Below are 25,372 nucleotides of genomic sequence, written 5' to 3' on the forward strand. Positions count from 1 at the left end.
AATCCATTATATTATCATTTTCAGTCCCCCACCCCTAATTTCTGGCTCCCATCTTATCTCGCAATTACTTATAACGTCACCAACTAACCTTCGGAAGAACCCCCCCCCCCATCCGATTTTGTTTTATATCATAAGTTGCTTAAAACGTGATTAGTTAAAGTTCAGAATAAAATCACGCTTTCTCTTAACGGTTAATTTAAAAAAAAAAATCTTCTGAACGCTATTAAAAGTTAAATTCTTCACTAGTTTGGAGACGGAATGCGTTGTTGTGATAAGTGATTTTTCTCTATTAATTCGCACTTTTTATTTTAAGATTCAAATATTAATAACTACATTTTATTTCAGTATTTAATTTATGTATTTCTGTTGTATTAAATGCTAGCTTTAATTTTTTTTTTTTTTTTTTTTTTTTTTCTCGTCCATAAATATTTATCTACCAAGTTGATCTTAAATATTGTATAATCAATCCATTATATTATCATTTTCAGTCCCCCACCCCTAATTTCTGGCTCCCATCTTATCTCGCAATTACTTATAACGTCACCAACTAACCTTCGGAAGAACCCCCCCCCCCATCCGATTTTGTTTTATATCATAAGTTGCTTAAAACGTGATTAGTTAAAGTTCAGAATAAAATCACGCTTTCTCTTAACGGTTAATTTAAAAAAAAAAAAATCTTCTGAACGCTATTAAAAGTTAAATTCTTCACTAGTTTGGAGACGGAATGCGTTGTTGTGATAAGTGATTTTCTCTATTAATTCGCACTTTTTATTTTAAGATTCAAATATTAATAACTACATTTTATTTCAGTATTTAATTTATGTATTTCTGTTGTATTAAATGCTAGCTTTAATTTTTTTTTTTTTTTTTTTTTTTTTCTCGTCCATAAATGTTTATCTACCAAGTTGATCTTAAATATTGTATAATCAATCCATTATATTATCATTTTCAGTCCCCCACCCCTAATTTCTGGCTCCCATCTTATCTCGCAATTACTTATAACGTCACCAACTAACCTTCGGAAGAACCCCCCCCCATCCGATTTTGTTTTATATCATAAGTTGCTTAAAACGTGATTAGTTAAAGTTCAGAATAAAATCACGCTTTCTCTTAACGGTTAATTTAAAAAAAAAAAATCTTCTGAACGCTATTAAAAGTTAAATTCTTCACTAGTTTGGAGACGGAATGCGTTGTTGTGATAAGTGATTTTCTCTATTAATTCGCACTTTTTATTTTAAGATTCAAATATTAATAACTACATTTTATTTCAGTATTTAATTTATGTATTTCTGTTGTATTAAATGCTAGCTTTAATTTTTTTTTTTTTTTTTTTTTTTTTTTTCTCGTCCATAAATGTTTATCTACCAAGTTGATCTTAAATATTGTATAATCAATCCATTATATTATCATTTTCAGTCCCCCACCCCTAATTTCTGGCTCCCATCTTATCTCGCAATTACTTATAACGTCACCAACTAACCTTCGGAAGAACCCCCCCCCCATCCGATTTTGTTTTATATCATAAGTTGCTTAAAACGTGATTAGTTAAAGTTCAGAATAAAATCACGCTTTCTCTTAACGGTTAATTTAAAAAAAAAAAATCTTCTGAACGCTATTAAAAGTTAAATTCTTCACTAGTTTGGAGACGGAATGCGTTGTTGTGATAAGTGATTTTCTCTATTAATTCGCACTTTTTATTTTAAGATTCAAATATTAATAACTACATTTTATTTCAGTATTTAATTTATGTATTTCTGTTGTATTAAATGCTAGCTTTAATTTTTTTTTTTTTTTTTTTTTTTCTCGTCCATAAATGTTTATCTACCAAGTTGATCTTAAATATTGTATAATCAATCCATTATATTATCATTTTCAGTCCCCCACCCCTAATTTCTGGCTCCCATCTTATCTCGCAATTACTTATAACGTCACCAACTAACCTTCGGAAGAACCCCCCCCCCATCCGATTTTGTTTTATATCATAAGTTGCTTAAAACGTGATTAGTTAAAGTTCAGAATAAAATCACGCTTTCTCTTAACGGTTAATTTAAAAAAAAAAATCTTCTGAACGCTATTAAAAGTTAAATTCTTCACTAGTTTGGAGACGGAATGCGTTGTTGTGATAAGTGATTTTTCTCTATTAATTCGCACTTTTTATTTTAAGATTCAAATATTAATAACTACATTTTATTTCAGTATTTAATTTATGTATTTCTGTTGTATTAAATGCTAGCTTTAATTTTTTTTTTTTTTTTTTTTTTTTTCTCGTCCATAAATGTTTATCTACCAAGTTGATCTTAAATATTGTATAATCAATCCATTATATTATCATTTTCAGTCCCCCACCCCTAATTTCTGGCTCCCATCTTATCTCGCAATTACTTATAACGTCACCAACTAACCTTCGGAAGAACCCCCCCCCCATCCGATTTTGTTTTATATCATAAGTTGCTTAAAACGTGATTAGTTAAAGTTCAGAATAAAATCACGCTTTCTCTTAACGGTTAATTTAAAAAAAAAAAAATCTTCTGAACGCTATTAAAAGTTAAATTCTTCACTAGTTTGGAGACGGAATGCGTTGTTGTGATAAGTGATTTTCTCTATTAATTCGCACTTTTTATTTTAAGATTCAAATATTAATAACTACATTTTATTTCAGTATTTAATTTATGTATTTCTGTTGTATTAAATGCTAGCTTTAATTTTTTTTTTTTTTTTTTTTTTTTTTCTCGTCCATAAATGTTTATCTACCAAGTTGATCTTAAATATTGTATAATCAATCCATTATATTATCATTTTCAGTCCCCCACCCCTAATTTCTGGCTCCCATCTTATCTCGCAATTACTTATAACGTCACCAACTAACCTTCGGAAGAACCCCCCCCCCCATCCGATTTTGTTTTATATCATAAGTTGCTTAAAACGTGATTAGTTAAAGTTCAGAATAAAATCACGCTTTCTCTTAACGGTTAATTTAAAAAAAAAAAATCTTCTGAACGCTATTAAAAGTTAAATTCTTCACTAGTTTGGAGACGGAATGCGTTGTTGTGATAAGTGATTTTCTCTATTAATTCGCACTTTTTATTTTAAGATTCAAATATTAATAACTACATTTTATTTCAGTATTTAATTTATGTATTTCTGTTGTATTAAATGCTAGCTTTAATTTTTTTTTTTTTTTTTCTCGTCCATAAATGTTTATCTACCAAGTTGATCTTAAATATTGTATAATCAATCCATTATATTATCATTTTCAGTCCCCCACCCCTAATTTCTGGCTCCCATCTTATCTCGCAATTACTTATAACGTCACCAACTAACCTTCGGAAGAACCCCCCCCCCATCCGATTTTGTTTATATCATAAGTTGCTTAAAACGTGATTAGTTAAAGTTCAGAATAAAATCACGCTTTCTCTTAACGGTTAATTTAAAAAAAAAAAATCTTCTGAACGCTATTAAAAGTTAAATTCTTCACTAGTTTGGAGACGGAATGCGTTGTTGTGATAAGTGATTTTCTCTATTAATTCGCACTTTTTATTTTAAGATTCAAATATTAATAACTACATTTTATTTCAGTATTTAATTTATGTATTTCTGTTGTATTAAATGCTAGCTTTAATTTTTTTTTTTTTTTTTTTTTTTTCTCGTCCATAAATGTTTATCTACCAAGTTGATCTTAAATATTGTATAATCAATCCATTATATTATCATTTTCAGTCCCCCACCCCTAATTTCTGGCTCCCATCTTATCTCGCAATTACTTATAACGTCACCAACTAACCTTCGGAAGAACCCCCCCCCCATCCGATTTTGTTTTATATCATAAGTTGCTTAAAACGTGATTAGTTAAAGTTCAGAATAAAATCACGCTTTCTCTTAACGGTTAATTTAAAAAAAAAAAATCTTCTGAACGCTATTAAAAGTTAAATTCTTCACTAGTTTGGAGACGGAATGCGTTGTTGTGATAAGTGATTTTCTCTATTAATTCGCACTTTTTATTTTAAGATTCAAATATTAATAACTACATTTTATTTCAGTATTTAATTTATGTATTTCTGTTGTATTAAATGCTAGCTTTAATTTTTTTTTTTTTTTTTTTTTTTCTCGTCCATAAATGTTTATCTACCAAGTTGATCTTAAATATTGTATAATCAATCCATTATATTATCATTTTCAGTCCCCCACCCCTAATTTCTGGCTCCCATCTTATCTCGCAATTACTTATAACGTCACCAACTAACCTTCGGAAGAACCCCCCCCCCCATCCGATTTTGTTTTATATCATAAGTTGCTTAAAACGTGATTAGTTAAAGTTCAGAATAAAATCACGCTTTCTCTTAACGGTTAATTTAAAAAAAAAAAATCTTCTGAACGCTATTAAAAGTTAAATTCTTCACTAGTTTGGAGACGGAATGCGTTGTTGTGATAAGTGATTTTCTCTATTAATTCGCACTTTTTATTTTAAGATTCAAATATTAATAACTACATTTTATTTCAGTATTTAATTTATGTATTTCTGTTGTATTAAATGCTAGCTTTAATTTTTTTTTTTTTTTTTTTTTTTCTCGTCCATAAATGTTTATCTACCAAGTTGATCTTAAATATTGTATAATCAATCCATTATATTATCATTTTCAGTCCCCCACCCCTAATTTCTGGCTCCCATCTTATCTCGCAATTACTTATAACGTCACCAACTAACCTTCGGAAGAACCCCCCCCCCATCCGATTTTGTTTTATATCATAAGTTGCTTAAAACGTGATTAGTTAAAGTTCAGAATAAAATCACGCTTTCTCTTAACGGTTAATTTAAAAAAAAAAATCTTCTGAACGCTATTAAAAGTTAAATTCTTCACTAGTTTGGAGACGGAATGCGTTGTTGTGATAAGTGATTTTCTCTATTAATTCGCACTTTTTATTTTAAGATTCAAATATTAATAACTACATTTTATTTCAGTATTTAATTTATGTATTTCTGTTGTATTAAATGCTAGCTTTAATTTTTTTTTTTTTTTTTTTTTTCTCGTCCATAAATGTTTATCTACCAAGTTGATCTTAAATATTGTATAATCAATCCATTATATTATCATTTTCAGTCCCCCACCCCTAATTTCTGGCTCCCATCTTATCTCGCAATTACTTATAACGTCACCAACTAACCTTCGGAAGAACCCCCCCCCCATCCGATTTTGTTTTATATCATAAGTTGCTTAAAACGTGATTAGTTAAAGTTCAGAATAAAATCACGCTTTCTCTTAACGGTTAATTTAAAAAAAAAAATCTTCTGAACGCTATTAAAAGTTAAATTCTTCACTAGTTTGGAGACGGAATGCGTTGTTGTGATAAGTGATTTTCTCTATTAATTCGCACTTTTTATTTTAAGATTCAAATATTAATAACTACATTTTATTTCAGTATTTAATTTATGTATTTCTGTTGTATTAAATGCTAGCTTTAATTTTTTTTTTTTTTTTTTTTCTCGTCCATAAATGTTTATCTACCAAGTTGATCTTAAATATTGTATAATCAATCCATTATATTATCATTTTCAGTCCCCCACCCCTAATTTCTGGCTCCCATCTTATCTCGCAATTACTTATAACGTCACCAACTAACCTTCGGAAGAACCCCCCCCCCCATCCGATTTTGTTTTATATCATAAGTTGCTTAAAACGTGATTAGTTAAAGTTCAGAATAAAATCACGCTTTCTCTTAACGGTTAATTTAAAAAAAAAAATCTTCTGAACGCTATTAAAAGTTAAATTCTTCACTAGTTTGGAGACGGAATGCGTTGTTGTGATAAGTGATTTTCTCTATTAATTCGCACTTTTTATTTTAAGATTCAAATATTAATAACTACATTTTATTTCAGTATTTAATTTATGTATTTCTGTTGTATTAAATGCTAGCTTTAATTTTTTTTTTTTTTTTTTTTCTCGTCCATAAATGTTTATCTACCAAGTTGATCTTAAATATTGTATAATCAATCCATTATATTATCATTTTCAGTCCCCCACCCCTAATTTCTGGCTCCCATCTTATCTCGCAATTACTTATAACGTCACCAACTAACCTTCGGAAGAACCCCCCCCCCCATCCGATTTTGTTTTATATCGTAAGTTGCTTAAAACGTGATTAGTTAAAGTTCAGAATAAAATCACGCTTTCTCTTAACGGTTAATTTAAAAAAAAAAATCTTCTGAACGCTATTAAAAGTTAAATTCTTCACTAGTTTGGAGACGGAATGCGTTGTTGTGATAAGTGATTTTCTCTATTAATTCGCACTTTTTATTTTAAGATTCAAATATTAATAACTACATTTTATTTCAGTATTTAATTTATGTATTTCTGTTGTATTAAATGCTAGCTTTAATTTTTTTTTTTTTTTTTTTTCTCGTCCATAAATGTTTATCTACCAAGTTGATCTTAAATATTGTATAATCAATCCATTATATTATCATTTTCAGTCCCCCACCCCTAATTTCTGGCTCCCATCTTATCTCGCAATTACTTATAACGTCACCAACTAACCTTCGGAAGAACCCCCCCCCCATCCGATTTTGTTTTATATCATAAGTTGCTTAAAACGTGATTAGTTAAAGTTCAGAATAAAATCACGCTTTCTCTTAACGGTTAATTTAAAAAAAAAAATCTTCTGAACGCTATTAAAAGTTAAATTCTTCACTAGTTTGGAGACGGAATGCGTTGTTGTGATAAGTGATTTTCTCTATTAATTCGCACTTTTTATTTTAAGATTCAAATATTAATAACTACATTTTATTTCAGTATTTAATTTATGTATTTCTGTTGTATTAAATGCTAGCTTTAATTTTTTTTTTTTTTTTTTTTTTTTCTCGTCCATAAATGTTTATCTACCAAGTTGATCTTAAATATTGTATAATCAATCCATTATATTATCATTTTCAGTCCCCCACCCCTAATTTCTGGCTCCCATCTTATCTCGCAATTACTTATAACGTCACCAACTAACCTTCGGAAGAACCCCCCCCCCCATCCGATTTTGTTTTATATCATAAGTTGCTTAAAACGTGATTAGTTAAAGTTCAGAATAAAATCACGCTTTCTCTTAACGGTTAATTTAAAAAAAAAAAATCTTCTGAACGCTATTAAAAGTTAAATTCTTCACTAGTTTGGAGACGGAATGCGTTGTTGTGATAAGTGATTTTCTCTATTAATTCGCACTTTTTATTTTAAGATTCAAATATTAATAACTACATTTTATTTCAGTATTTAATTTATGTATTTCTGTTGTATTAAATGCTAGCTTTAATTTTTTTTTTTTTTTTTTTTTTTTCTCGTCCATAAATGTTTATCTACCAAGTTGATCTTAAATATTGTATAATCAATCCATTATATTATCATTTTCAGTCCCCCACCCCTAATTTCTGGCTCCCATCTTATCTCGCAATTACTTATAACGTCACCAACTAACCTTCGGAAGAACCCCCCCCCCATCCGATTTTGTTTTATATCATAAGTTGCTTAAAACGTGATTAGTTAAAGTTCAGAATAAAATCACGCTTTCTCTTAACGGTTAATTTAAAAAAAAAAATCTTCTGAACGCTATTAAAAGTTAAATTCTTCACTAGTTTGGAGACGGAATGCGTTGTTGTGATAAGTGATTTTTCTCTATTAATTCGCACTTTTTATTTTAAGATTCAAATATTAATAACTACATTTTATTTCAGTATTTAATTTATGTATTTCTGTTGTATTAAATGCTAGCTTTAATTTTTTTTTTTTTTTTTTTTTTTTTTTTCTCGTCCATAAATGTTTATCTACCAAGTTGATCTTAAATATTGTATAATCAATCCATTATATTATCATTTTCAGTCCCCCACCCCTAATTTCTGGCTCCCATCTTATCTCGCAATTACTTATAACGTCACCAACTAACCTTCGGAAGAACCCCCCCCCCATCCGATTTTGTTTTATATCATAAGTTGCTTAAAACGTGATTAGTTAAAGTTCAGAATAAAATCACGCTTTCTCTTAACGGTTAATTTAAAAAAAAAAAAATCTTCTGAACGCTATTAAAAGTTAAATTCTTCACTAGTTTGGAGACGGAATGCGTTGTTGTGATAAGTGATTTTCTCTATTAATTCGCACTTTTTATTTTAAGATTCAAATATTAATAACTACATTTTATTTCAGTATTTAATTTATGTATTTCTGTTGTATTAAATGCTAGCTTTAATTTTTTTTTTTTTTTTTTTTTTTTTTCTCGTCCATAAATGTTTATCTACCAAGTTGATCTTAAATATTGTATAATCAATCCATTATATTATCATTTTCAGTCCCCCACCCCTAATTTCTGGCTCCCATCTTATCTCGCAATTACTTATAACGTCACCAACTAACCTTCGGAAGAACCCCCCCCCCATCCGATTTTGTTTTATATCATAAGTTGCTTAAAACGTGATTAGTTAAAGTTCAGAATAAAATCACGCTTTCTCTTAACGGTTAATTTAAAAAAAAAAAATCTTCTGAACGCTATTAAAAGTTAAATTCTTCACTAGTTTGGAGACGGAATGCGTTGTTGTGATAAGTGATTTTCTCTATTAATTCGCACTTTTTATTTTAAGATTCAAATATTAATAACTACATTTTATTTCAGTATTTAATTTATGTATTTCTAAATGCTAGCTTTAATTTTTTTTTTTTTTTTTTTTTTTTTTTTTTTTTCTCGTCCATAAATGTTTATCTACCAAGTTGATCTTAAATATTGTATAATCAATCCATTATATTATCATTTTCAGTCCCCCACCCCTAATTTCTGGCTCCCATCTTATCTCGCAATTACTTATAACGTCACCAACTAACCTTCGGAAGAACCCCCCCCCCCCATCCGATTTTGTTTTATATCATAAGTTGCTTAAAACGTGATTAGTTAAAGTTCAGAATAAAATCACGCTTTCTCTTAACGGTTAATTTAAAAAAAAAAAATCTTCTGAACGCTATTAAAAGTTAAATTCTTCACTAGTTTGGAGACGGAATGCGTTGTTGTGATAAGTGATTTTCTCTATTAATTCGCACTTTTTATTTTAAGATTCAAATATTAATAACTACATTTTATTTCAGTATTTAATTTATGTATTTCTGTTGTATTAAATGCTAGCTTTAATTTTTTTTTTTTTTTTTTTTTTTTTTTCTCGTCCATAAATGTTTATCTACCAAGTTGATCTTAAATATTGTATAATCAATCCATTATATTATCATTTTCAGTCCCCCACCCCTAATTTCTGGCTCCCATCTTATCTCGCAATTACTTATAACGTCACCAACTAACCTTCGGAAGAACCCCCCCCCCATCCGATTTTGTTTTATATCATAAGTTGCTTAAAACGTGATTAGTTAAAGTTCAGAATAAAATCACGCTTTCTCTTAACGGTTAATTTAAAAAAAAAAAATCTTCTGAACGCTATTAAAAGTTAAATTCTTCACTAGTTTGGAGACGGAATGCGTTGTTGTGATAAGTGATTTTCTCTATTAATTCGCACTTTTTATTTTAAGATTCAAATATTAATAACTACATTTTATTTCAGTATTTAATTTATGTATTTCTGTTGTATTAAATGCTAGCTTTAATTTTTTTTTTTTTTTTTTTTTTTTTTTCTCGTCCATAAATGTTTATCTACCAAGTTGATCTTAAATATTGTATAATCAATCCATTATATTATCATTTTCAGTCCCCCACCCCTAATTTCTGGCTCCCATCTTATCTCGCAATTACTTATAACGTCACCAACTAACCTTCGGAAGAACCCCCCCCCCCCATCCGATTTTGTTTTATATCATAAGTTGCTTAAAACGTGATTAGTTAAAGTTCAGAATAAAATCACGCTTTCTCTTAACGGTTAATTTAAAAAAAAAAAATCTTCTGAACGCTATTAAAAGTTAAATTCTTCACTAGTTTGGAGACGGAATGCGTTGTTGTGATAAGTGATTTTCTCTATTAATTCGCACTTTTTATTTTAAGATTCAAATATTAATAACTACATTTTATTTCAGTATTTAATTTATGTATTTCTGTTGTATTAAATGCTAGCTTTAATTTTTTTTTTTTTTTTTTTTTTTTTTTTCTCGTCCATAAATGTTTATCTACCAAGTTGATCTTAAATATTGTATAATCAATCCATTATATTATCATTTTCAGTCCCCCACCCCTAATTTCTGGCTCCCATCTTATCTCGCAATTACTTATAACGTCACCAACTAACCTTCGGAAGAACCCCCCCCCCCCATCCGATTTTGTTTTATATCATAAGTTGCTTAAAACGTGATTAGTTAAAGTTCAGAATAAAATCACGCTTTCTCTTAACGGTTAATTTAAAAAAAAAAAATCTTCTGAACGCTATTAAAAGTTAAATTCTTCACTAGTTTGGAGACGGAATGCGTTGTTGTGATAAGTGATTTTCTCTATTAATTCGCACTTTTTATTTTAAGATTCAAATATTAATAACTACATTTTATTTCAGTATTTAATTTATGTATTTCTGTTGTATTAAATGCTAGCTTTAATTTTTTTTTTTTTTTTTTTTTTTTTTTTCTCGTCCATAAATGTTTATCTACCAAGTTGATCTTAAATATTGTATAATCAATCCATTATATTATCATTTTCAGTCCCCCACCCCTAATTTCTGGCTCCCATCTTATCTCGCAATTACTTATAACGTCACCAACTAACCTTCGGAAGAACCCCCCCCCCCATCCGATTTTGTTTTATATCATAAGTTGCTTAAAACGTGATTAGTTAAAGTTCAGAATAAAATCACGCTTTCTCTTAACGGTTAATTTAAAAAAAAAAAATCTTCTGAACGCTATTAAAAGTTAAATTCTTCACTAGTTTGGAGACGGAATGCGTTGTTGTGATAAGTGATTTTCTCTATTAATTCGCACTTTTTATTTTAAGATTCAAATATTAATAACTACATTTTATTTCAGTATTTAATTTATGTATTTCTGTTGTATTAAATGCTAGCTTTAATTTTTTTTTTTTTTTTTTTTTTTTTTTCTCGTCCATAAATGTTTATCTACCAAGTTGATCTTAAATATTGTATAATCAATCCATTATATTATCATTTTCAGTCCCCCACCCCTAATTTCTGGCTCCCATCTTATCTCGCAATTACTTATAACGTCACCAACTAACCTTCGGAAGAACCCCCCCCCCCATCCGATTTTGTTTTATATCATAAGTTGCTTAAAACGTGATTAGTTAAAGTTCAGAATAAAATCACGCTTTCTCTTAACGGTTAATTTAAAAAAAAAAAATCTTCTGAACGCTATTAAAAGTTAAATTCTTCACTAGTTTGGAGACGGAATGCGTTGTTGTGATAAGTGATTTTCTCTATTAATTCGCACTTTTTATTTTAAGATTCAAATATTAATAACTACATTTTATTTCAGTATTTAATTTATGTATTTCTGTTGTATTAAATGCTAGCTTTAATTTTTTTTTTTTTTTTTTTTTTTTTTTCTCGTCCATAAATGTTTATCTACCAAGTTGATCTTAAATATTGTATAATCAATCCATTATATTATCATTTTCAGTCCCCCACCCCTAATTTCTGGCTCCCATCTTATCTCGCAATTACTTATAACGTCACCAACTAACCTTCGGAAGAACCCCCCCCCCATCCGATTTTGTTTTATATCATAAGTTGCTTAAAACGTGATTAGTTAAAGTTCAGAATAAAATCACGCTTTCTCTTAACGGTTAATTTAAAAAAAAAAAATCTTCTGAACGCTATTAAAAGTTAAATTCTTCACTAGTTTGGAGACGGAATGCGTTGTTGTGATAAGTGATTTTCTCTATTAATTCGCACTTTTTATTTTAAGATTCAAATATTAATAACTACATTTTATTTCAGTATTTAATTTATGTATTTCTGTTGTATTAAATGCTAGCTTTAATTTTTTTTTTTTTTTTTTTTTTTCTCGTCCATAAATGTTTATCTACCAAGTTGATCTTAAATATTGTATAATCAATCCATTATATTATCATTTTCAGTCCCCCACCCCTAATTTCTGGCTCCCATCTTATCTCGCAATTACTTATAACGTCACCAACTAACCTTCGGAAGAACCCCCCCCATCCGATTTTGTTTTATATCATAAGTTGCTTAAAACGTGATTAGTTAAAGTTCAGAATAAAATCACGCTTTCTCTTAACGGTTAATTTAAAAAAAAAAATCTTCTGAACGCTATTAAAAGTTAAATTCTTCACTAGTTTGGAGACGGAATGCGTTGTTGTGATAAGTGATTTTCTCTATTAATTCGCACTTTTTATTTTAAGATTCAAATATTAATAACTACATTTTATTTCAGTATTTAATTTATGTATTTCTGTTGTATTAAATGCTAGCTTTAATTTTTTTTTTTTTTTTTTTTTTTCTCGTCCATAAATGTTTATCTACCAAGTTGATCTTAAATATTGTATAATCAATCCATTATATTATCATTTTCAGTCCCCCACCCCTAATTTCTGGCTCCCATCTTATCTCGCAATTACTTATAACGTCACCAACTAACCTTCGGAAGAACCCCCCCCCCATCCGATTTTGTTTTATATCATAAGTTGCTTAAAACGTGATTAGTTAAAGTTCAGAATAAAATCACGCTTTCTCTTAACGGTTAATTTAAAAAAAAAAAATCTTCTGAACGCTATTAAAAGTTAAATTCTTCACTAGTTTGGAGACGGAATGCGTTGTTGTGATAAGTGATTTTCTCTATTAATTCGCACTTTTTATTTTAAGATTCAAATATTAATAACTACATTTTATTTCAGTATTTAATTTATGTATTTCTGTTGTATTAAATGCTAGCTTTAATTTTTTTTTTTTTTTTTTCTCGTCCATAAATGTTTATCTACCAAGTTGATCTTAAATATTGTATAATCAATCCATTATATTATCATTTTCAGTCCCCCACCCCTAATTTCTGGCTCCCATCTTATCTCGCAATTACTTATAACGTCACCAACTAACCTTCGGAAGAACCCCCCCCCCATCCGATTTTGTTTTATATCATAAGTTGCTTAAAACGTGATTAGTTAAAGTTCAGAATAAAATCACGCTTTCTCTTAACGGTTAATTTAAAAAAAAAAATCTTCTGAACGCTATTAAAAGTTAAATTCTTCACTAGTTTGGAGACGGAATGCGTTGTTGTGATAAGTGATTTTTCTCTATTAATTCGCACTTTTTATTTTAAGATTCAAATATTAATAACTACATTTTATTTCAGTATTTAATTTATGTATTTCTGTTGTATTAAATGCTAGCTTTAATTTTTTTTTTTTTTTTTTTTTTTTTTTCTCGTCCATAAATGTTTATCTACCAAGTTGATCTTAAATATTGTATAATCAATCCATTATATTATCATTTTCAGTCCCCCACCCCTAATTTCTGGCTCCCATCTTATCTCGCAATTACTTATAACGTCACCAACTAACCTTCGGAAGAACCCCCCCCCCCATCCGATTTTGTTTTATATCATAAGTTGCTTAAAACGTGATTAGTTAAAGTTCAGAATAAAATCACGCTTTCTCTTAACGGTTAATTTAAAAAAAAAAATCTTCTGAACGCTATTAAAAGTTAAATTCTTCACTAGTTTGGAGACGGAATGCGTTGTTGTGATAAGTGATTTTTCTCTATTAATTCGCACTTTTTATTTTAAGATTCAAATATTAATAACTACATTTTATTTCAGTATTTAATTTATGTATTTCTGTTGTATTAAATGCTAGCTTTAATTTTTTTTTTTTTTTTTTTTTTTTTTCTCGTCCATAAATGTTTATCTACCAAGTTGATCTTAAATATTGTATAATCAATCCATTATATTATCATTTTCAGTCCCCCACCCCTAATTTCTGGCTCCCATCTTATCTCGCAATTACTTATAACGTCACCAACTAACCTTCGGAAGAACCCCCCCCCCCATCCGATTTTGTTTTATATCATAAGTTGCTTAAAACGTGATTAGTTAAAGTTCAGAATAAAATCACGCTTTCTCTTAACGGTTAATTTAAAAAAAAAAAAATCTTCTGAACGCTATTAAAAGTTAAATTCTTCACTAGTTTGGAGACGGAATGCGTTGTTGTGATAAGTGATTTTCTCTATTAATTCGCACTTTTTATTTTAAGATTCAAATATTAATAACTACATTTTATTTCAGTATTTAATTTATGTATTTCTGTTGTATTAAATGCTAGCTTTAATTTTTTTTTTTTTTTTTTTTTTTTTTTCTCGTCCATAAATGTTTATCTACCAAGTTGATCTTAAATATTGTATAATCAATCCATTATATTATCATTTTCAGTCCCCCACCCCTAATTTCTGGCTCCCATCTTATCTCGCAATTACTTATAACGTCACCAACTAACCTTCGGAAGAACCCCCCCCCCCATCCGATTTTGTTTTATATCATAAGTTGCTTAAAACGTGATTAGTTAAAGTTCAGAATAAAATCACGCTTTCTCTTAACGGTTAATTTAAAAAAAAAAAATCTTCTGAACGCTATTAAAAGTTAAATTCTTCACTAGTTTGGAGACGGAATGCGTTGTTGTGATAAGTGATTTTCTCTATTAATTCGCACTTTTTATTTTAAGATTCAAATATTAATAACTACATTTTATTTCAGTATTTAATTTATGTATTTCTGTTGTATTAAATGCTAGCTTTAATTTTTTTTTTTTTTTTTTTTTTTTTTTCTCGTCCATAAATGTTTATCTACCAAGTTGATCTTAAATATTGTATAATCAATCCATTATATTATCATTTTCAGTCCCCCACCCCTAATTTCTGGCTCCCATCTTATCTCGCAATTACTTATAACGTCACCAACTAACCTTCGGAAGAACCCCCCCCCCATCCGATTTTGTTTTATATCATAAGTTGCTTAAAACGTGATTAGTTAAAGTTCAGAATAAAATCACGCTTTCTCTTAACGGTTAATTTAAAAAAAAAAAATCTTCTGAACGCTATTAAAAGTTAAATTCTTCACTAGTTTGGAGACGGAATGCGTTGTTGTGATAAGTGATTTTCTCTATTAATTCGCACTTTTTATTTTAAGATTCAAATATTAATAACTACATTTTATTTCAGTATTTAATTTATGTATTTCTGTTGTATTAAATGCTAGCTTTAATTTTTTTTTTTTTTTTTTTTTTTTTTTTCTCGTCCATAAATGTTTATCTACCAAGTTGATCTTAAATATTGTATAATCAATCCATTATATTATCATTTTCAGTCCCCCACCCCTAATTTCTGGCTCCCATCTTATCTCGCAATTACTTATAACGTCACCAACTAACCTTCGGAAGAACCCCCCCCCCATCCGATTTTGTTTTATATCATAAGTTGCTTAAAACGTGATTAGTTAAAGTTCAGAATAAAATCACGCTTTCTCTTAACGGTTAATTTAAAAAAAAAAAATCTTCTGAACGCTATTAAAAGTTAAATTCTTCACTAGTTTGGAGACGGAATGCGTTGTTGTGATAAGTGATTTTCTCTATTAATTCGCACTTTTTATTTTAAGATTCAAATATTAATAACTACATTTTATTTCAGTATTTAATTTATGTATTTCTGTTGTATTAAATGCTAGCTTTAATTTTTTTTTTTTTTTTTTTTTTTTTTTTCTCGTCCATAAATGTTTATCTACCAAGTTGATCTTAAATATTGTATAATCAATCCATTATATTATCATTTTCAGTCCCCCACCCCTAATTTCTGGCTCCCATCTTATCTCGCAATTACTTATAACGTCACCAACTAACCTTCGGAAGAACCCCCCCCCCCCCATCCGATTTTGTTTTATATCATAAGTTGCTTAAAACGTGATTAGTTAAAGTTCAGAATAAAATCACGCTTTCTCTTAACGGTTAATTTAAAAAAAAAAAATCTTCTGAACGCTATTAAAAGTTAAATTCTTCACTAGTTTGGAGACGGAATGCGTTGTTGTGATAAGTGATTTTCTCTATTAATTCGCACTTTTTATTTTAAGATTCAAATATTAATAACTACATTTTATTTCAGTATTTAATTTATGTATTTCTGTTGTATTAAATGCTAGCTTTAATTTTTTTTTTTTTTTTTTTTTTTTTTTTCTCGTCCATAAATGTTTATCTACCAAGTTGATCTTAAATATTGTATAATCAATCCATTATATTATCATTTTCAGTCCCCCACCCCTAATTTCTGGCTCCCATCTTATCTCGCAATTACTTATAACGTCACCAACTAACCTTCGGAAGAACCCCCCCCCCCATCCGATTTTGTTTTATATCATAAGTTGCTTAAAACGTGATTAGTTAAAGTTCAGAATAAAATCACGCTTTCTCTTAACGGTTAATTTAAAAAAAAAAAATCTTCTGAACGCTATTAAAAGTTAAATTCTTCACTAGTTTGGAGACGGAATGCGTTGTTGTGATAAGTGATTTTCTCTATTAATTCGCACTTTTTATTTTAAGATTCAAATATTAATAACTACATTTTATTTCAGTATTTAATTTATGTATTTCTGTTGTATTAAATGCTAGCTTTAATTTTTTTTTTTTTTTTTTTTTTTTTTTTCTCGTCCATAAATGTTTATCTACCAAGTTGATCTTAAATATTGTATAATCAATCCATTATATTATCATTTTCAGTCCCCCACCCCTAATTTCTGGCTCCCATCTTATCTCGCAATTACTTATAACGTCACCAACTAACCTTCGGAAGAACCCCCCCCCCCCATCCGATTTTGTTTTATATCATAAGTTGCTTAAAACGTGATTAGTTAAAGTTCAGAATAAAATCACGCTTTCTCTTAACGGTTAATTTAAAAAAAAAAAATCTTCTGAACGCTATTAAAAGTTAAATTCTTCACTAGTTTGGAGACGGAATGCGTTGTTGTGATAAGTGATTTTCTCTATTAATTCGCACTTTTTATTTTAAGATTCAAATATTAATAACTACATTTTATTTCAGTATTTAATTTATGTATTTCTGTTGTATTAAATGCTAGCTTTAATTTTTTTTTTTTTTTTTTTTTTTTTTTTCTCGTCCATAAATGTTTATCTACCAAGTTGATCTTAAATATTGTATAATCAATCCATTATATTATCATTTTCAGTCCCCCACCCCTAATTTCTGGCTCCCATCTTATCTCGCAATTACTTATAACGTCACCAACTAACCTTCGGAAGAACCCCCCCCCCCCATCCGATTTTGTTTTATATCATAAGTTGCTTAAAACGTGATTAGTTAAAGTTCAGAATAAAATCACGCTTTCTCTTAACGGTTAATTTAAAAAAAAAAAATCTTCTGAACGCTATTAAAAGTTAAATTCTTCACTAGTTTGGAGACGGAATGCGTTGTTGTGATAAGTGATTTTCTCTATTAATTCGCACTTTTTATTTTAAGATTCAAATATTAATAACTACATTTTATTTCAGTATTTAATTTATGTATTTCTGTTGTATTAAATGCTAGCTTTAATTTTTTTTTTTTTTTTTTTTTTTTTTTTTTTTTTTTTTTCTCGTCCATAAATGTTTATTTATCTACCGAGATGATTGCAAAAATAGATTACCTAATTGTACTCATTTTTAGTTCGTGGGAGGGGAATCTATCACCATACTTTCCCTTAAACAGGTCCGTTGGACTTTTATTAAGTACAATACTTAATAGTTATTTTTTTTTATTTTTTTTATTTTTAATTTTTATATTTTTTTTTTTTTTTTTTTAATGGAGAGTAGAAAACGCATTGTGGATGTGTTATCGGCAGCTCCTGTTACTCTCGCTTCTTCTTATTTGTCCCTCAGTCCTCATTTTTAAATGAGTGATTTTTCTGACAAAGGGAGAAGAAAAAGCTGTTTTCTAGGATGGCAGTATTTTTGCGCGAACAGTTGGCAGAGTTGGTGGAAATTTTCTGTTTCTATGTCTATCCTTGTAGCCATGTCACTAGTAAGGGTGCTGGAGGTAAACGTTTTGTCTGGGCTGACGTTATCCGCCTGATAGTCAGGGACCCGAACCTTGGATTAACCACTAAGGAGGCTGTCCTATCAGCAGGTGCAAAGTACTGGGGCTGCTGTATTGCCATTTGGTGAATGGAATCTGGACCATGCAGTAGCTTCTTGTGGGGCCTCTCGATGCCATACTAGTGGGTAATTGTTACGGCTTTACCTTATCATGTGGTACAAAAAAAAAAAAAAAAAAAAAAAAAATTCTTCGTTTCTTTTTCTCTCTTAGTTTCCCCTCTCTGTCCTGCTCTAAGTAAATCTGTCGACCTAGTCCACAAATTCCAAAATTTCATCATGACAAGTTTCAAGAAAAAATACACGATTAAACCCGGTTCTCCAACTTCCAACGTAGACCCCTACTACCATGTCTCCTTCTCCAACATCAGGGGTCTACGTTCTAACCTTCCAGAGGTTGAAACCCAATTACAGGAGACTAAACCAGACCTTTTATTTTTAAGTGAAACTGGCATTGGACAGGCTATTTCCCTTGATGAGTTTGCAATTACAGGATACTCTAACTTAACTTCTAAATCTGACCCCCAAGATCGCCATGGGCATGGAATATGTGCCTATATTAAAGATAGCTTTCCATGTGGGAGGGACATCTCCAGGGAAGATCCTAACTTACCTTATATGTGCTTCCGGGTTGCTTTAGCTCACACTACTGCATTTATATTTACTCTCTATCGCCCCCACAACAGCGGAGTTACTATCTTTCAAAGCATATCTGAGAAAATTGACCAAGTCCTTTCTACTTATCCTTCAGCTAACATTCACGTATGTGGAGACTTCAATGTTCACAACGTCGAATGGTTGACCCACTCAAACAAGACCGATGATGAGGGGAGGTTCTGTCATGATTTCTCCATTGCCTATGACCTCACTCAGATTGTTCAGGAACCTACCCGTGTGCCCGATAATGACGGCCAGTATGCGAGCCTACTAGACCTTTTTCTCACAACTTGCCCTGAACTATGTTCAGTTTCTGTTCTGTCGCCTCTTGGATCTTCCGACCACTCTGTTGTATCAATTAAGATAAAAATGAAATGTAATAAGTCCCCAGACGTACCTCTTCATCGTACAGTATATCGATACACTAAGGCTGACTGGGATAGCTTCCGTACATTTATATCTGATCTACCTCTGCATTCCATGTTTAAAAAGGATGTGTCCTCTATAGTATTAGACCTAACTGAATGGTTAATTGTAGGTATTGACCATTTCATACCCTCTAAAAAATTTCAGCAAAAACCTAACAGCCAGCCATGGTTCTCTCCAGAATGTGCTGCTGCCATTGCGCACAGAAATCACTTTTTCCACTGCTTCAAACGTAATAGATGTATGGAAACTAAAGCCGTTTTCAGGACTGCCAGCAACCATTGTAAGAAAGTAATAAGGAACGCAAGAGAGTTGTATGCTCAATCTGTTAAGTCCAAAGTAGCTGAGCAGCGGCTTGGTTCCCACCAGTTTTGGCAAATAGCAAACAGAATCCTGAACAGAAGAGTGTGCTCCATCCCAACTATTATCAATGGATCTGAGGTAATCTCGTCAGCATCAGACAAAGCCAAACTCTTTGTCAAGAACTTTGCAGCTAATTCTACCCTTTGCGACCAAGACCGCCAACCCCCAATATTTCCTCTTGTATCAGAAAACACGCTATGTGATATACGTATATCTGTACGTGATGTTGCCAAGCTAATCAAAAACCTTGATTCCAGTAAAGCAACTGGCCCTGATGGTATTCCAATTATAGTACTCAAAAAACTTCAACCTGAACTAGCGCCCATACTTACAAAACTGTTTAAACGTTGTCTTAAGGAGAATAGTTTCCCATCTCCCTGGAAAATCTCATCAGTATGCCCTGTATTTAAGAATTCAGGTGATCGCTCATCCCCCTCTCAGTACAGGCCAATAAGTCTCCTGTGCGTCATGAGTAAGTTGCTAGAATCTGTATTAAATACAGAAGTAATCAAACATCTCAACAAAAATAACCTTCTTAGTGACACTCAATATGGTTTCCGTTCTGCTAGATCTACAGCAGATGTCCTTACAGTTATATCGCATAGGATTAGCAAATCTCTCGACGGTGGCAATCTTTCTAGGGCAATTGCTCTTGACATATCTAAAGCCTTTGATAGGGTATGGCATAAAGGTTTACTTCATAAGATCGCTAGCTATGGTATAGCTGGAAAAGTCTTCTCAATTATTAAATCATTTCTTTCTGATAGATTCATAAGAGTAGTAGTTGAGGGGCAAAAATCAGAAGCTCACAATATTAATGCCGGTGTCCCTCAGGGATCCATCCTGGGCCCAACTCTTTTCCTGATCTACATTAATGATCTTCCAAATCATATCCTTACATCATTTGTAGACATTTATGCTGACGACACTACCATTTATGGTACCACATCTAAGACAGTAAACGACCAAGTTCTCTCCAATTCTCTCTCCTCTGATCTTGAGCACGTAGTACAATGGGGAAAGGAGTGGCTGGTTACTTTTAATGCATCTAAAACCAAGCTTCTCTCTTTACATCATCAACATTCTAATCCACATTTGTCATCAATTGAAATGAATGGCTCTCGTCTTCAGGAGGCCTCAAGTTTTGACAAGCTTCTGGGCTTGACCATTACTCCTGATCTTAAATGGAACACGTATATCAAATCTGTTGCCAAGGCCGCTGGAAAAATGGTGGGATCTTTCTATCGATCCAGTAGATATCTCACTGCTGATGCTATTCTCTATCTATATAAGAGCCAGGTACGTCCAAGGATGGAATACTGTTGCCACATCTGGGCAGGAGCTGCTAGAAAGAACTTGTCCTGCCTTGATAGAGTTCAAAATAGACTTCGTAGCCTCGTAGGAGATGTCCTTTTCTCCTCCTTGCAACCTCTATCTCACAGAAGAGATGTTGCGAGTTTGTCTCTGATGTATCGTTATTTTCATGGAAAGTGTTCAACTGAGCTTCAATCTATGGTCCCCCCTCGCCAAACTTTCACAAGAAACACTCGTCTAGCTGTAAACACTATCAATAATTTCCCCCACTCTTTATCTGTGCCTAAACCTAAACGTAGATTCCATGAACAAAGCTTCTTTCTTAGAACTGCACGCCTGTGGAATTGTCTTCCGTTTTCCTGCTTTCCGGCTGACTACAATATGGTTTTGTTCAAGTCTAAAGTAAATAAGTTCTTGATGAGCCGTTCCATATAAGTTATTAAATTTACCAAATTTTCATTACTAATGATTACTATATTGACCAACTTCTACTGTACACTCTTTAACCCTTATCCTTGAGTGGCCTCTGGGCCTTGATAATGTGGTGATGCCTTTGTAAAAAAAAAAAAAAAAAAAAAAAAAAAAAAAAAAAAAAATATATATATATATATATATATATATATATATATATATATATATATATCAGAAGAATACCCGTCTCAGGAAGGATATAAATAGTTCTCTGCATGACTTATATGCTTTTACGAAGATTAAAACTAACATATTGCTATTAAACCTTATGCATAGAATCCTTATTTAAATCTTAGTTAACAACAGTTACATGTGGTTCTAGAAAATATATAAAAATTTTAAGCTTAAGGGGACTTAAGAAATTAAAAATAATCGCATCTTAATTTTATTTAATGAATATGGATAACATTTAATGCAAACCTGAAATATCTTAATATTCAAACGATTTGTTCATATTATACACTTGACAACCTGCAAAAAAAAAGTCTTTAATAACTACAAAAAAGACAAGAAAAGAAGCCCCCCCCCCTGAAAGTTAGGATATTTCTATAAATTGTTGTGAAATATCTATTTAACTTCCCCAAAAGATATACGTACTTTTCACGAAGGATTTAAGATTCTACTTCCCCGTTTCCGTAAAACTAAAACTAAATATTACCCACATTACCCACCCGTACGCCTTGTAACTGTGTTGCAACACTCACAAGTATCGGTTAATTTAGAAGTAGATCCTATCCTTACAGACATATAAGCATGTACACAAGCTAACGTTTATATAAATAGAGATATACGTGTGTGAAAAGAAAGTGGGAATCGTTTGAAGGCATACCTTATGCCCCCATTCGAAATTTTCCATTTGCTGTCAAAAATAGGTCGGTATTTTTCCCTTTATTCACTCTTTATCTTTTCGGGTTTAGAGTTTTATTCTCGAGTGTGATTCACAGGGCGGTTACTATAGTAACGAACTTCACTGCATATTTACGAAGATACCCGGGAATTTTTTGCCGCTGCCTGCTGAGTAATGCCCCTCTTTTCGTTATGCAAGTGCGCGAAAGGTGTTAAGCTTAGTAGTGTCTAGCGCACAAGTTATTGATAGGATAGTTGTGTATATAAGAAACAGAATGTATGCTTTATGCACACGCACACACATGTATTATATTAAATTAATTCATACATACATACATACATACATACATATATGTGAATTAAGTTTTTATGAAAATACGTACGGTATAAACTAAAAAGCGCACACGCAAAAACTACTTCTCTATTCTAATAGTAAAACTAAATTAATCAACGTTTGTTTCCCGAAGGCTTATTTCCTACTAGCTGGACGTCCGGCGTTGCCCTATCGTACAATACGCTTAAACATGATATTTTAATTTATGCAGATTGCGTATGTATTGTTATAGAATCAATCATTTATTCATTATTATATATTACAAGAAATAATTTGCCCGGTGGACTAATTTGCAATAAATAAATAGATAAATAAATAAAATGATAATGTTTTTCATCAAATTCAGTCTGTGTTGGTTTACAATAACATGTCATGTGATATTTGGGCCTGACAATGAATGCCCTGAAAAAATTACTTCTGATTAATGTTTAATATATATATATATATATATATATATATATATATATATATATATATATATATATATATATATATATATATATATATTAGCTAAATATAGACCAAATTTTAATATATTTAAGCTTTTATAAAATTCTGTATCCTTCAAAATGCTTCCTATTTTCTTATTCCGCCTGAATGGATCAGAGAGGATGGCAAATTGCATTGTTACTGAACTTATGCATTCATGACCTGAAAGTTTCAGCTCTGTTGCAGATATTAACGGTGTGAGACTCTAGAAAATAATACCTGTCATGCACGTGCATCAGAAGCAGAGATGCATCATTGATTTTTTACCTGAGGGATCCCCTGTTATCAAAGCTCGGAGGCCGCTCTAGGATAAATATTGGATAGATGGTAAGACAGTAACATCAGTCATGTGGCACTTAGGTAGGGCTAGATTAGTAAAGTGGACGGCTCAATAAGGATTTATTCACATTGGACTTAAACACGATCATGTTATAGTCAGCCGGGAAGCAGACCTACGATATTTGTCTTCCACAGACGGAGAGTTCTAGGGAAGAAACTTTGCTTATGGAATTTTCGTTTAGTTTTAGGCAGAGAGAGAGAGAGAGAGAGAGAGAGAGAGAGAGAGAGAGAGAGAGAGAGAGAGAGAGAGAGTGTGCGAGAAGTTGTTGGTTGTTGCAACTAGGCGTGTATCTGTTGTAAACGTTTTGCAGGGATGGACCTTAGATTGAAGCTCTGTCGAGCTCCTACCATAAAAGTAACGATATAGCAGAGTCAGACAACGGATCTTTTGTGTTCCTAGCAGAAGTGCATTGAGAATGGTAGTGACTGCGTAGAAAAATAAGTTCTGGAACACAAAAGGTCGCCTGTTTTAATGCTACCGTTCCCGTCTTCTTAGCTTTTCAACTTTTTGAGTAAAAAGTAGGAGGCATTACTTTCAGAACAAATCATATAACAAAGCGCACTCTGGACGCTCAGCCATCGTCTTTGTAGCTCTTCAACTTAATTAGGAGGCTTTACTTTTGGAATGACCCACGTGTGTGTGTATATATAACCGGATCCACTATAATATTCCTTTAAAATGTCCCATTAAAATTAACGATATAATGCTACTAAGTATTATGCCTGAAATCCTTACTTCAGTTTGGATAAAAAATCATTACATCCTTTAAATTCTAAAAAATGACTCAACTTGAAAGTTGCACCAATTTTGTGTTCACCACATGTTTCATCTTAAACATAACTTCAGTTTTTTTTTTCATTGCTTAATCAAAAATGAGTAAAAATTTGGGGAAATTATATTCTAATTAGACAATGCCACGAAACTAGAATTTTGACCATCTAAACTATGAAGTTTTAAAAATGTCCTGATCCCATAAAAAAGTTGCAAATTAACAGTTTCGAGAATTGAATTTATTAGATGCGAAATGTTGTTTACACTATTTTGACGCCCCCTTGCTTAAAAATGTGACCTTTTTGTTGGAATACGTGATACTTTTCATTGAATATTTAGTTAGACAAAGCGGCAAAGCTTCAATCTAAGGTATACGCGTCATGTAGCCAACTAAAAATGTACACTAAATAAATCGGTCGCTTTACTTGTTATAGAGCACTATTTTACGAACATAGACTACTAGGATTGTTTATCTTGTGTCAATGAATTTTCATTTTTTTAAATAACTGTTTTCAAATTCAACATCAAATTAAAAACAGTGAAGATTTGTCTGAATTTCCGAATTTCGTTGATGCTATTTAAAAAACACGCTGTTATTACTGCAAGCGATATTTCCCCTTAAAAGGACAAAAGATAAAATTAATGGGAATTCCTACTGCTGCAATCATCTCTTCCAATCTCCGAAGATGTTTCAGTACAACTCGACACAAAAGTAATGTTAGCAGATATTACCAACCGTTTATATAGAGAGGAGATGGGATGGAACGGTGGATTTGTTAAAAATTGAAATTCTAGCCGAATTGGGGGAAAAAAAAAATCATAACTTGGCTGCATTCGTTAATGGTGCTGGTATAATCGTTCACACATGGTCGTATCAAGTCGCTTCAACAGTTCGTGTTACAACAAGAAAGTTTTTCGATGGCAAGAATCTCTCTCTCTCTCTCTCTCTCTCTCTCTCTCGTTGAAAAGATTATTATTTTTGTTGAACTGTGTGCGTGTGTTTACTAGAAATCTGTTACGTAAAGAACAGTTACCTGGGTATTTCCGCCTCAAGCTAGGAAAGCCATATACTTTAACCATATTTATTTTACTTTAGTATCACTCAAGCCAGGTTTTGGTTAAAAATAAAAATATAAAATACATCGTCGTAAACTTAATATGAGCGAAGATCTTCGCAAAAATAGGCACGGCCAAAACAGAAGGAGAGAGTATTTTTTGATGGAGTCTTTAAAAATCTACCAAAAATCAAGTAAATTATCCAATCAATACGATATTTTCACCGATTATCAAGTGACGAATGAACTTAGTAATGGTGTATTTTTTTT

The 25,372-nt window shown here is 31.1% G+C and overlaps 1 protein-coding gene across 1 annotated transcript in view; it reads right to left on the minus strand.

Annotated features, from left to right (window-relative positions):
* LOC145248963 (uncharacterized) overlaps positions 1 to 25,372 on the minus strand; it is a 437,400-nt gene that overhangs the window by 247,524 nt on the left and 164,504 nt on the right. The window lies entirely within an intron of this gene.

Source organism: Euprymna scolopes, chromosome 27 (genome assembly GCF_053919585.1).
Source record: "Euprymna scolopes isolate OS-2025 chromosome 27, ASM5391958v1, whole genome shotgun sequence".
NCBI lineage: Eukaryota > Metazoa > Mollusca > Cephalopoda > Sepiida > Sepiolidae > Euprymna > Euprymna scolopes.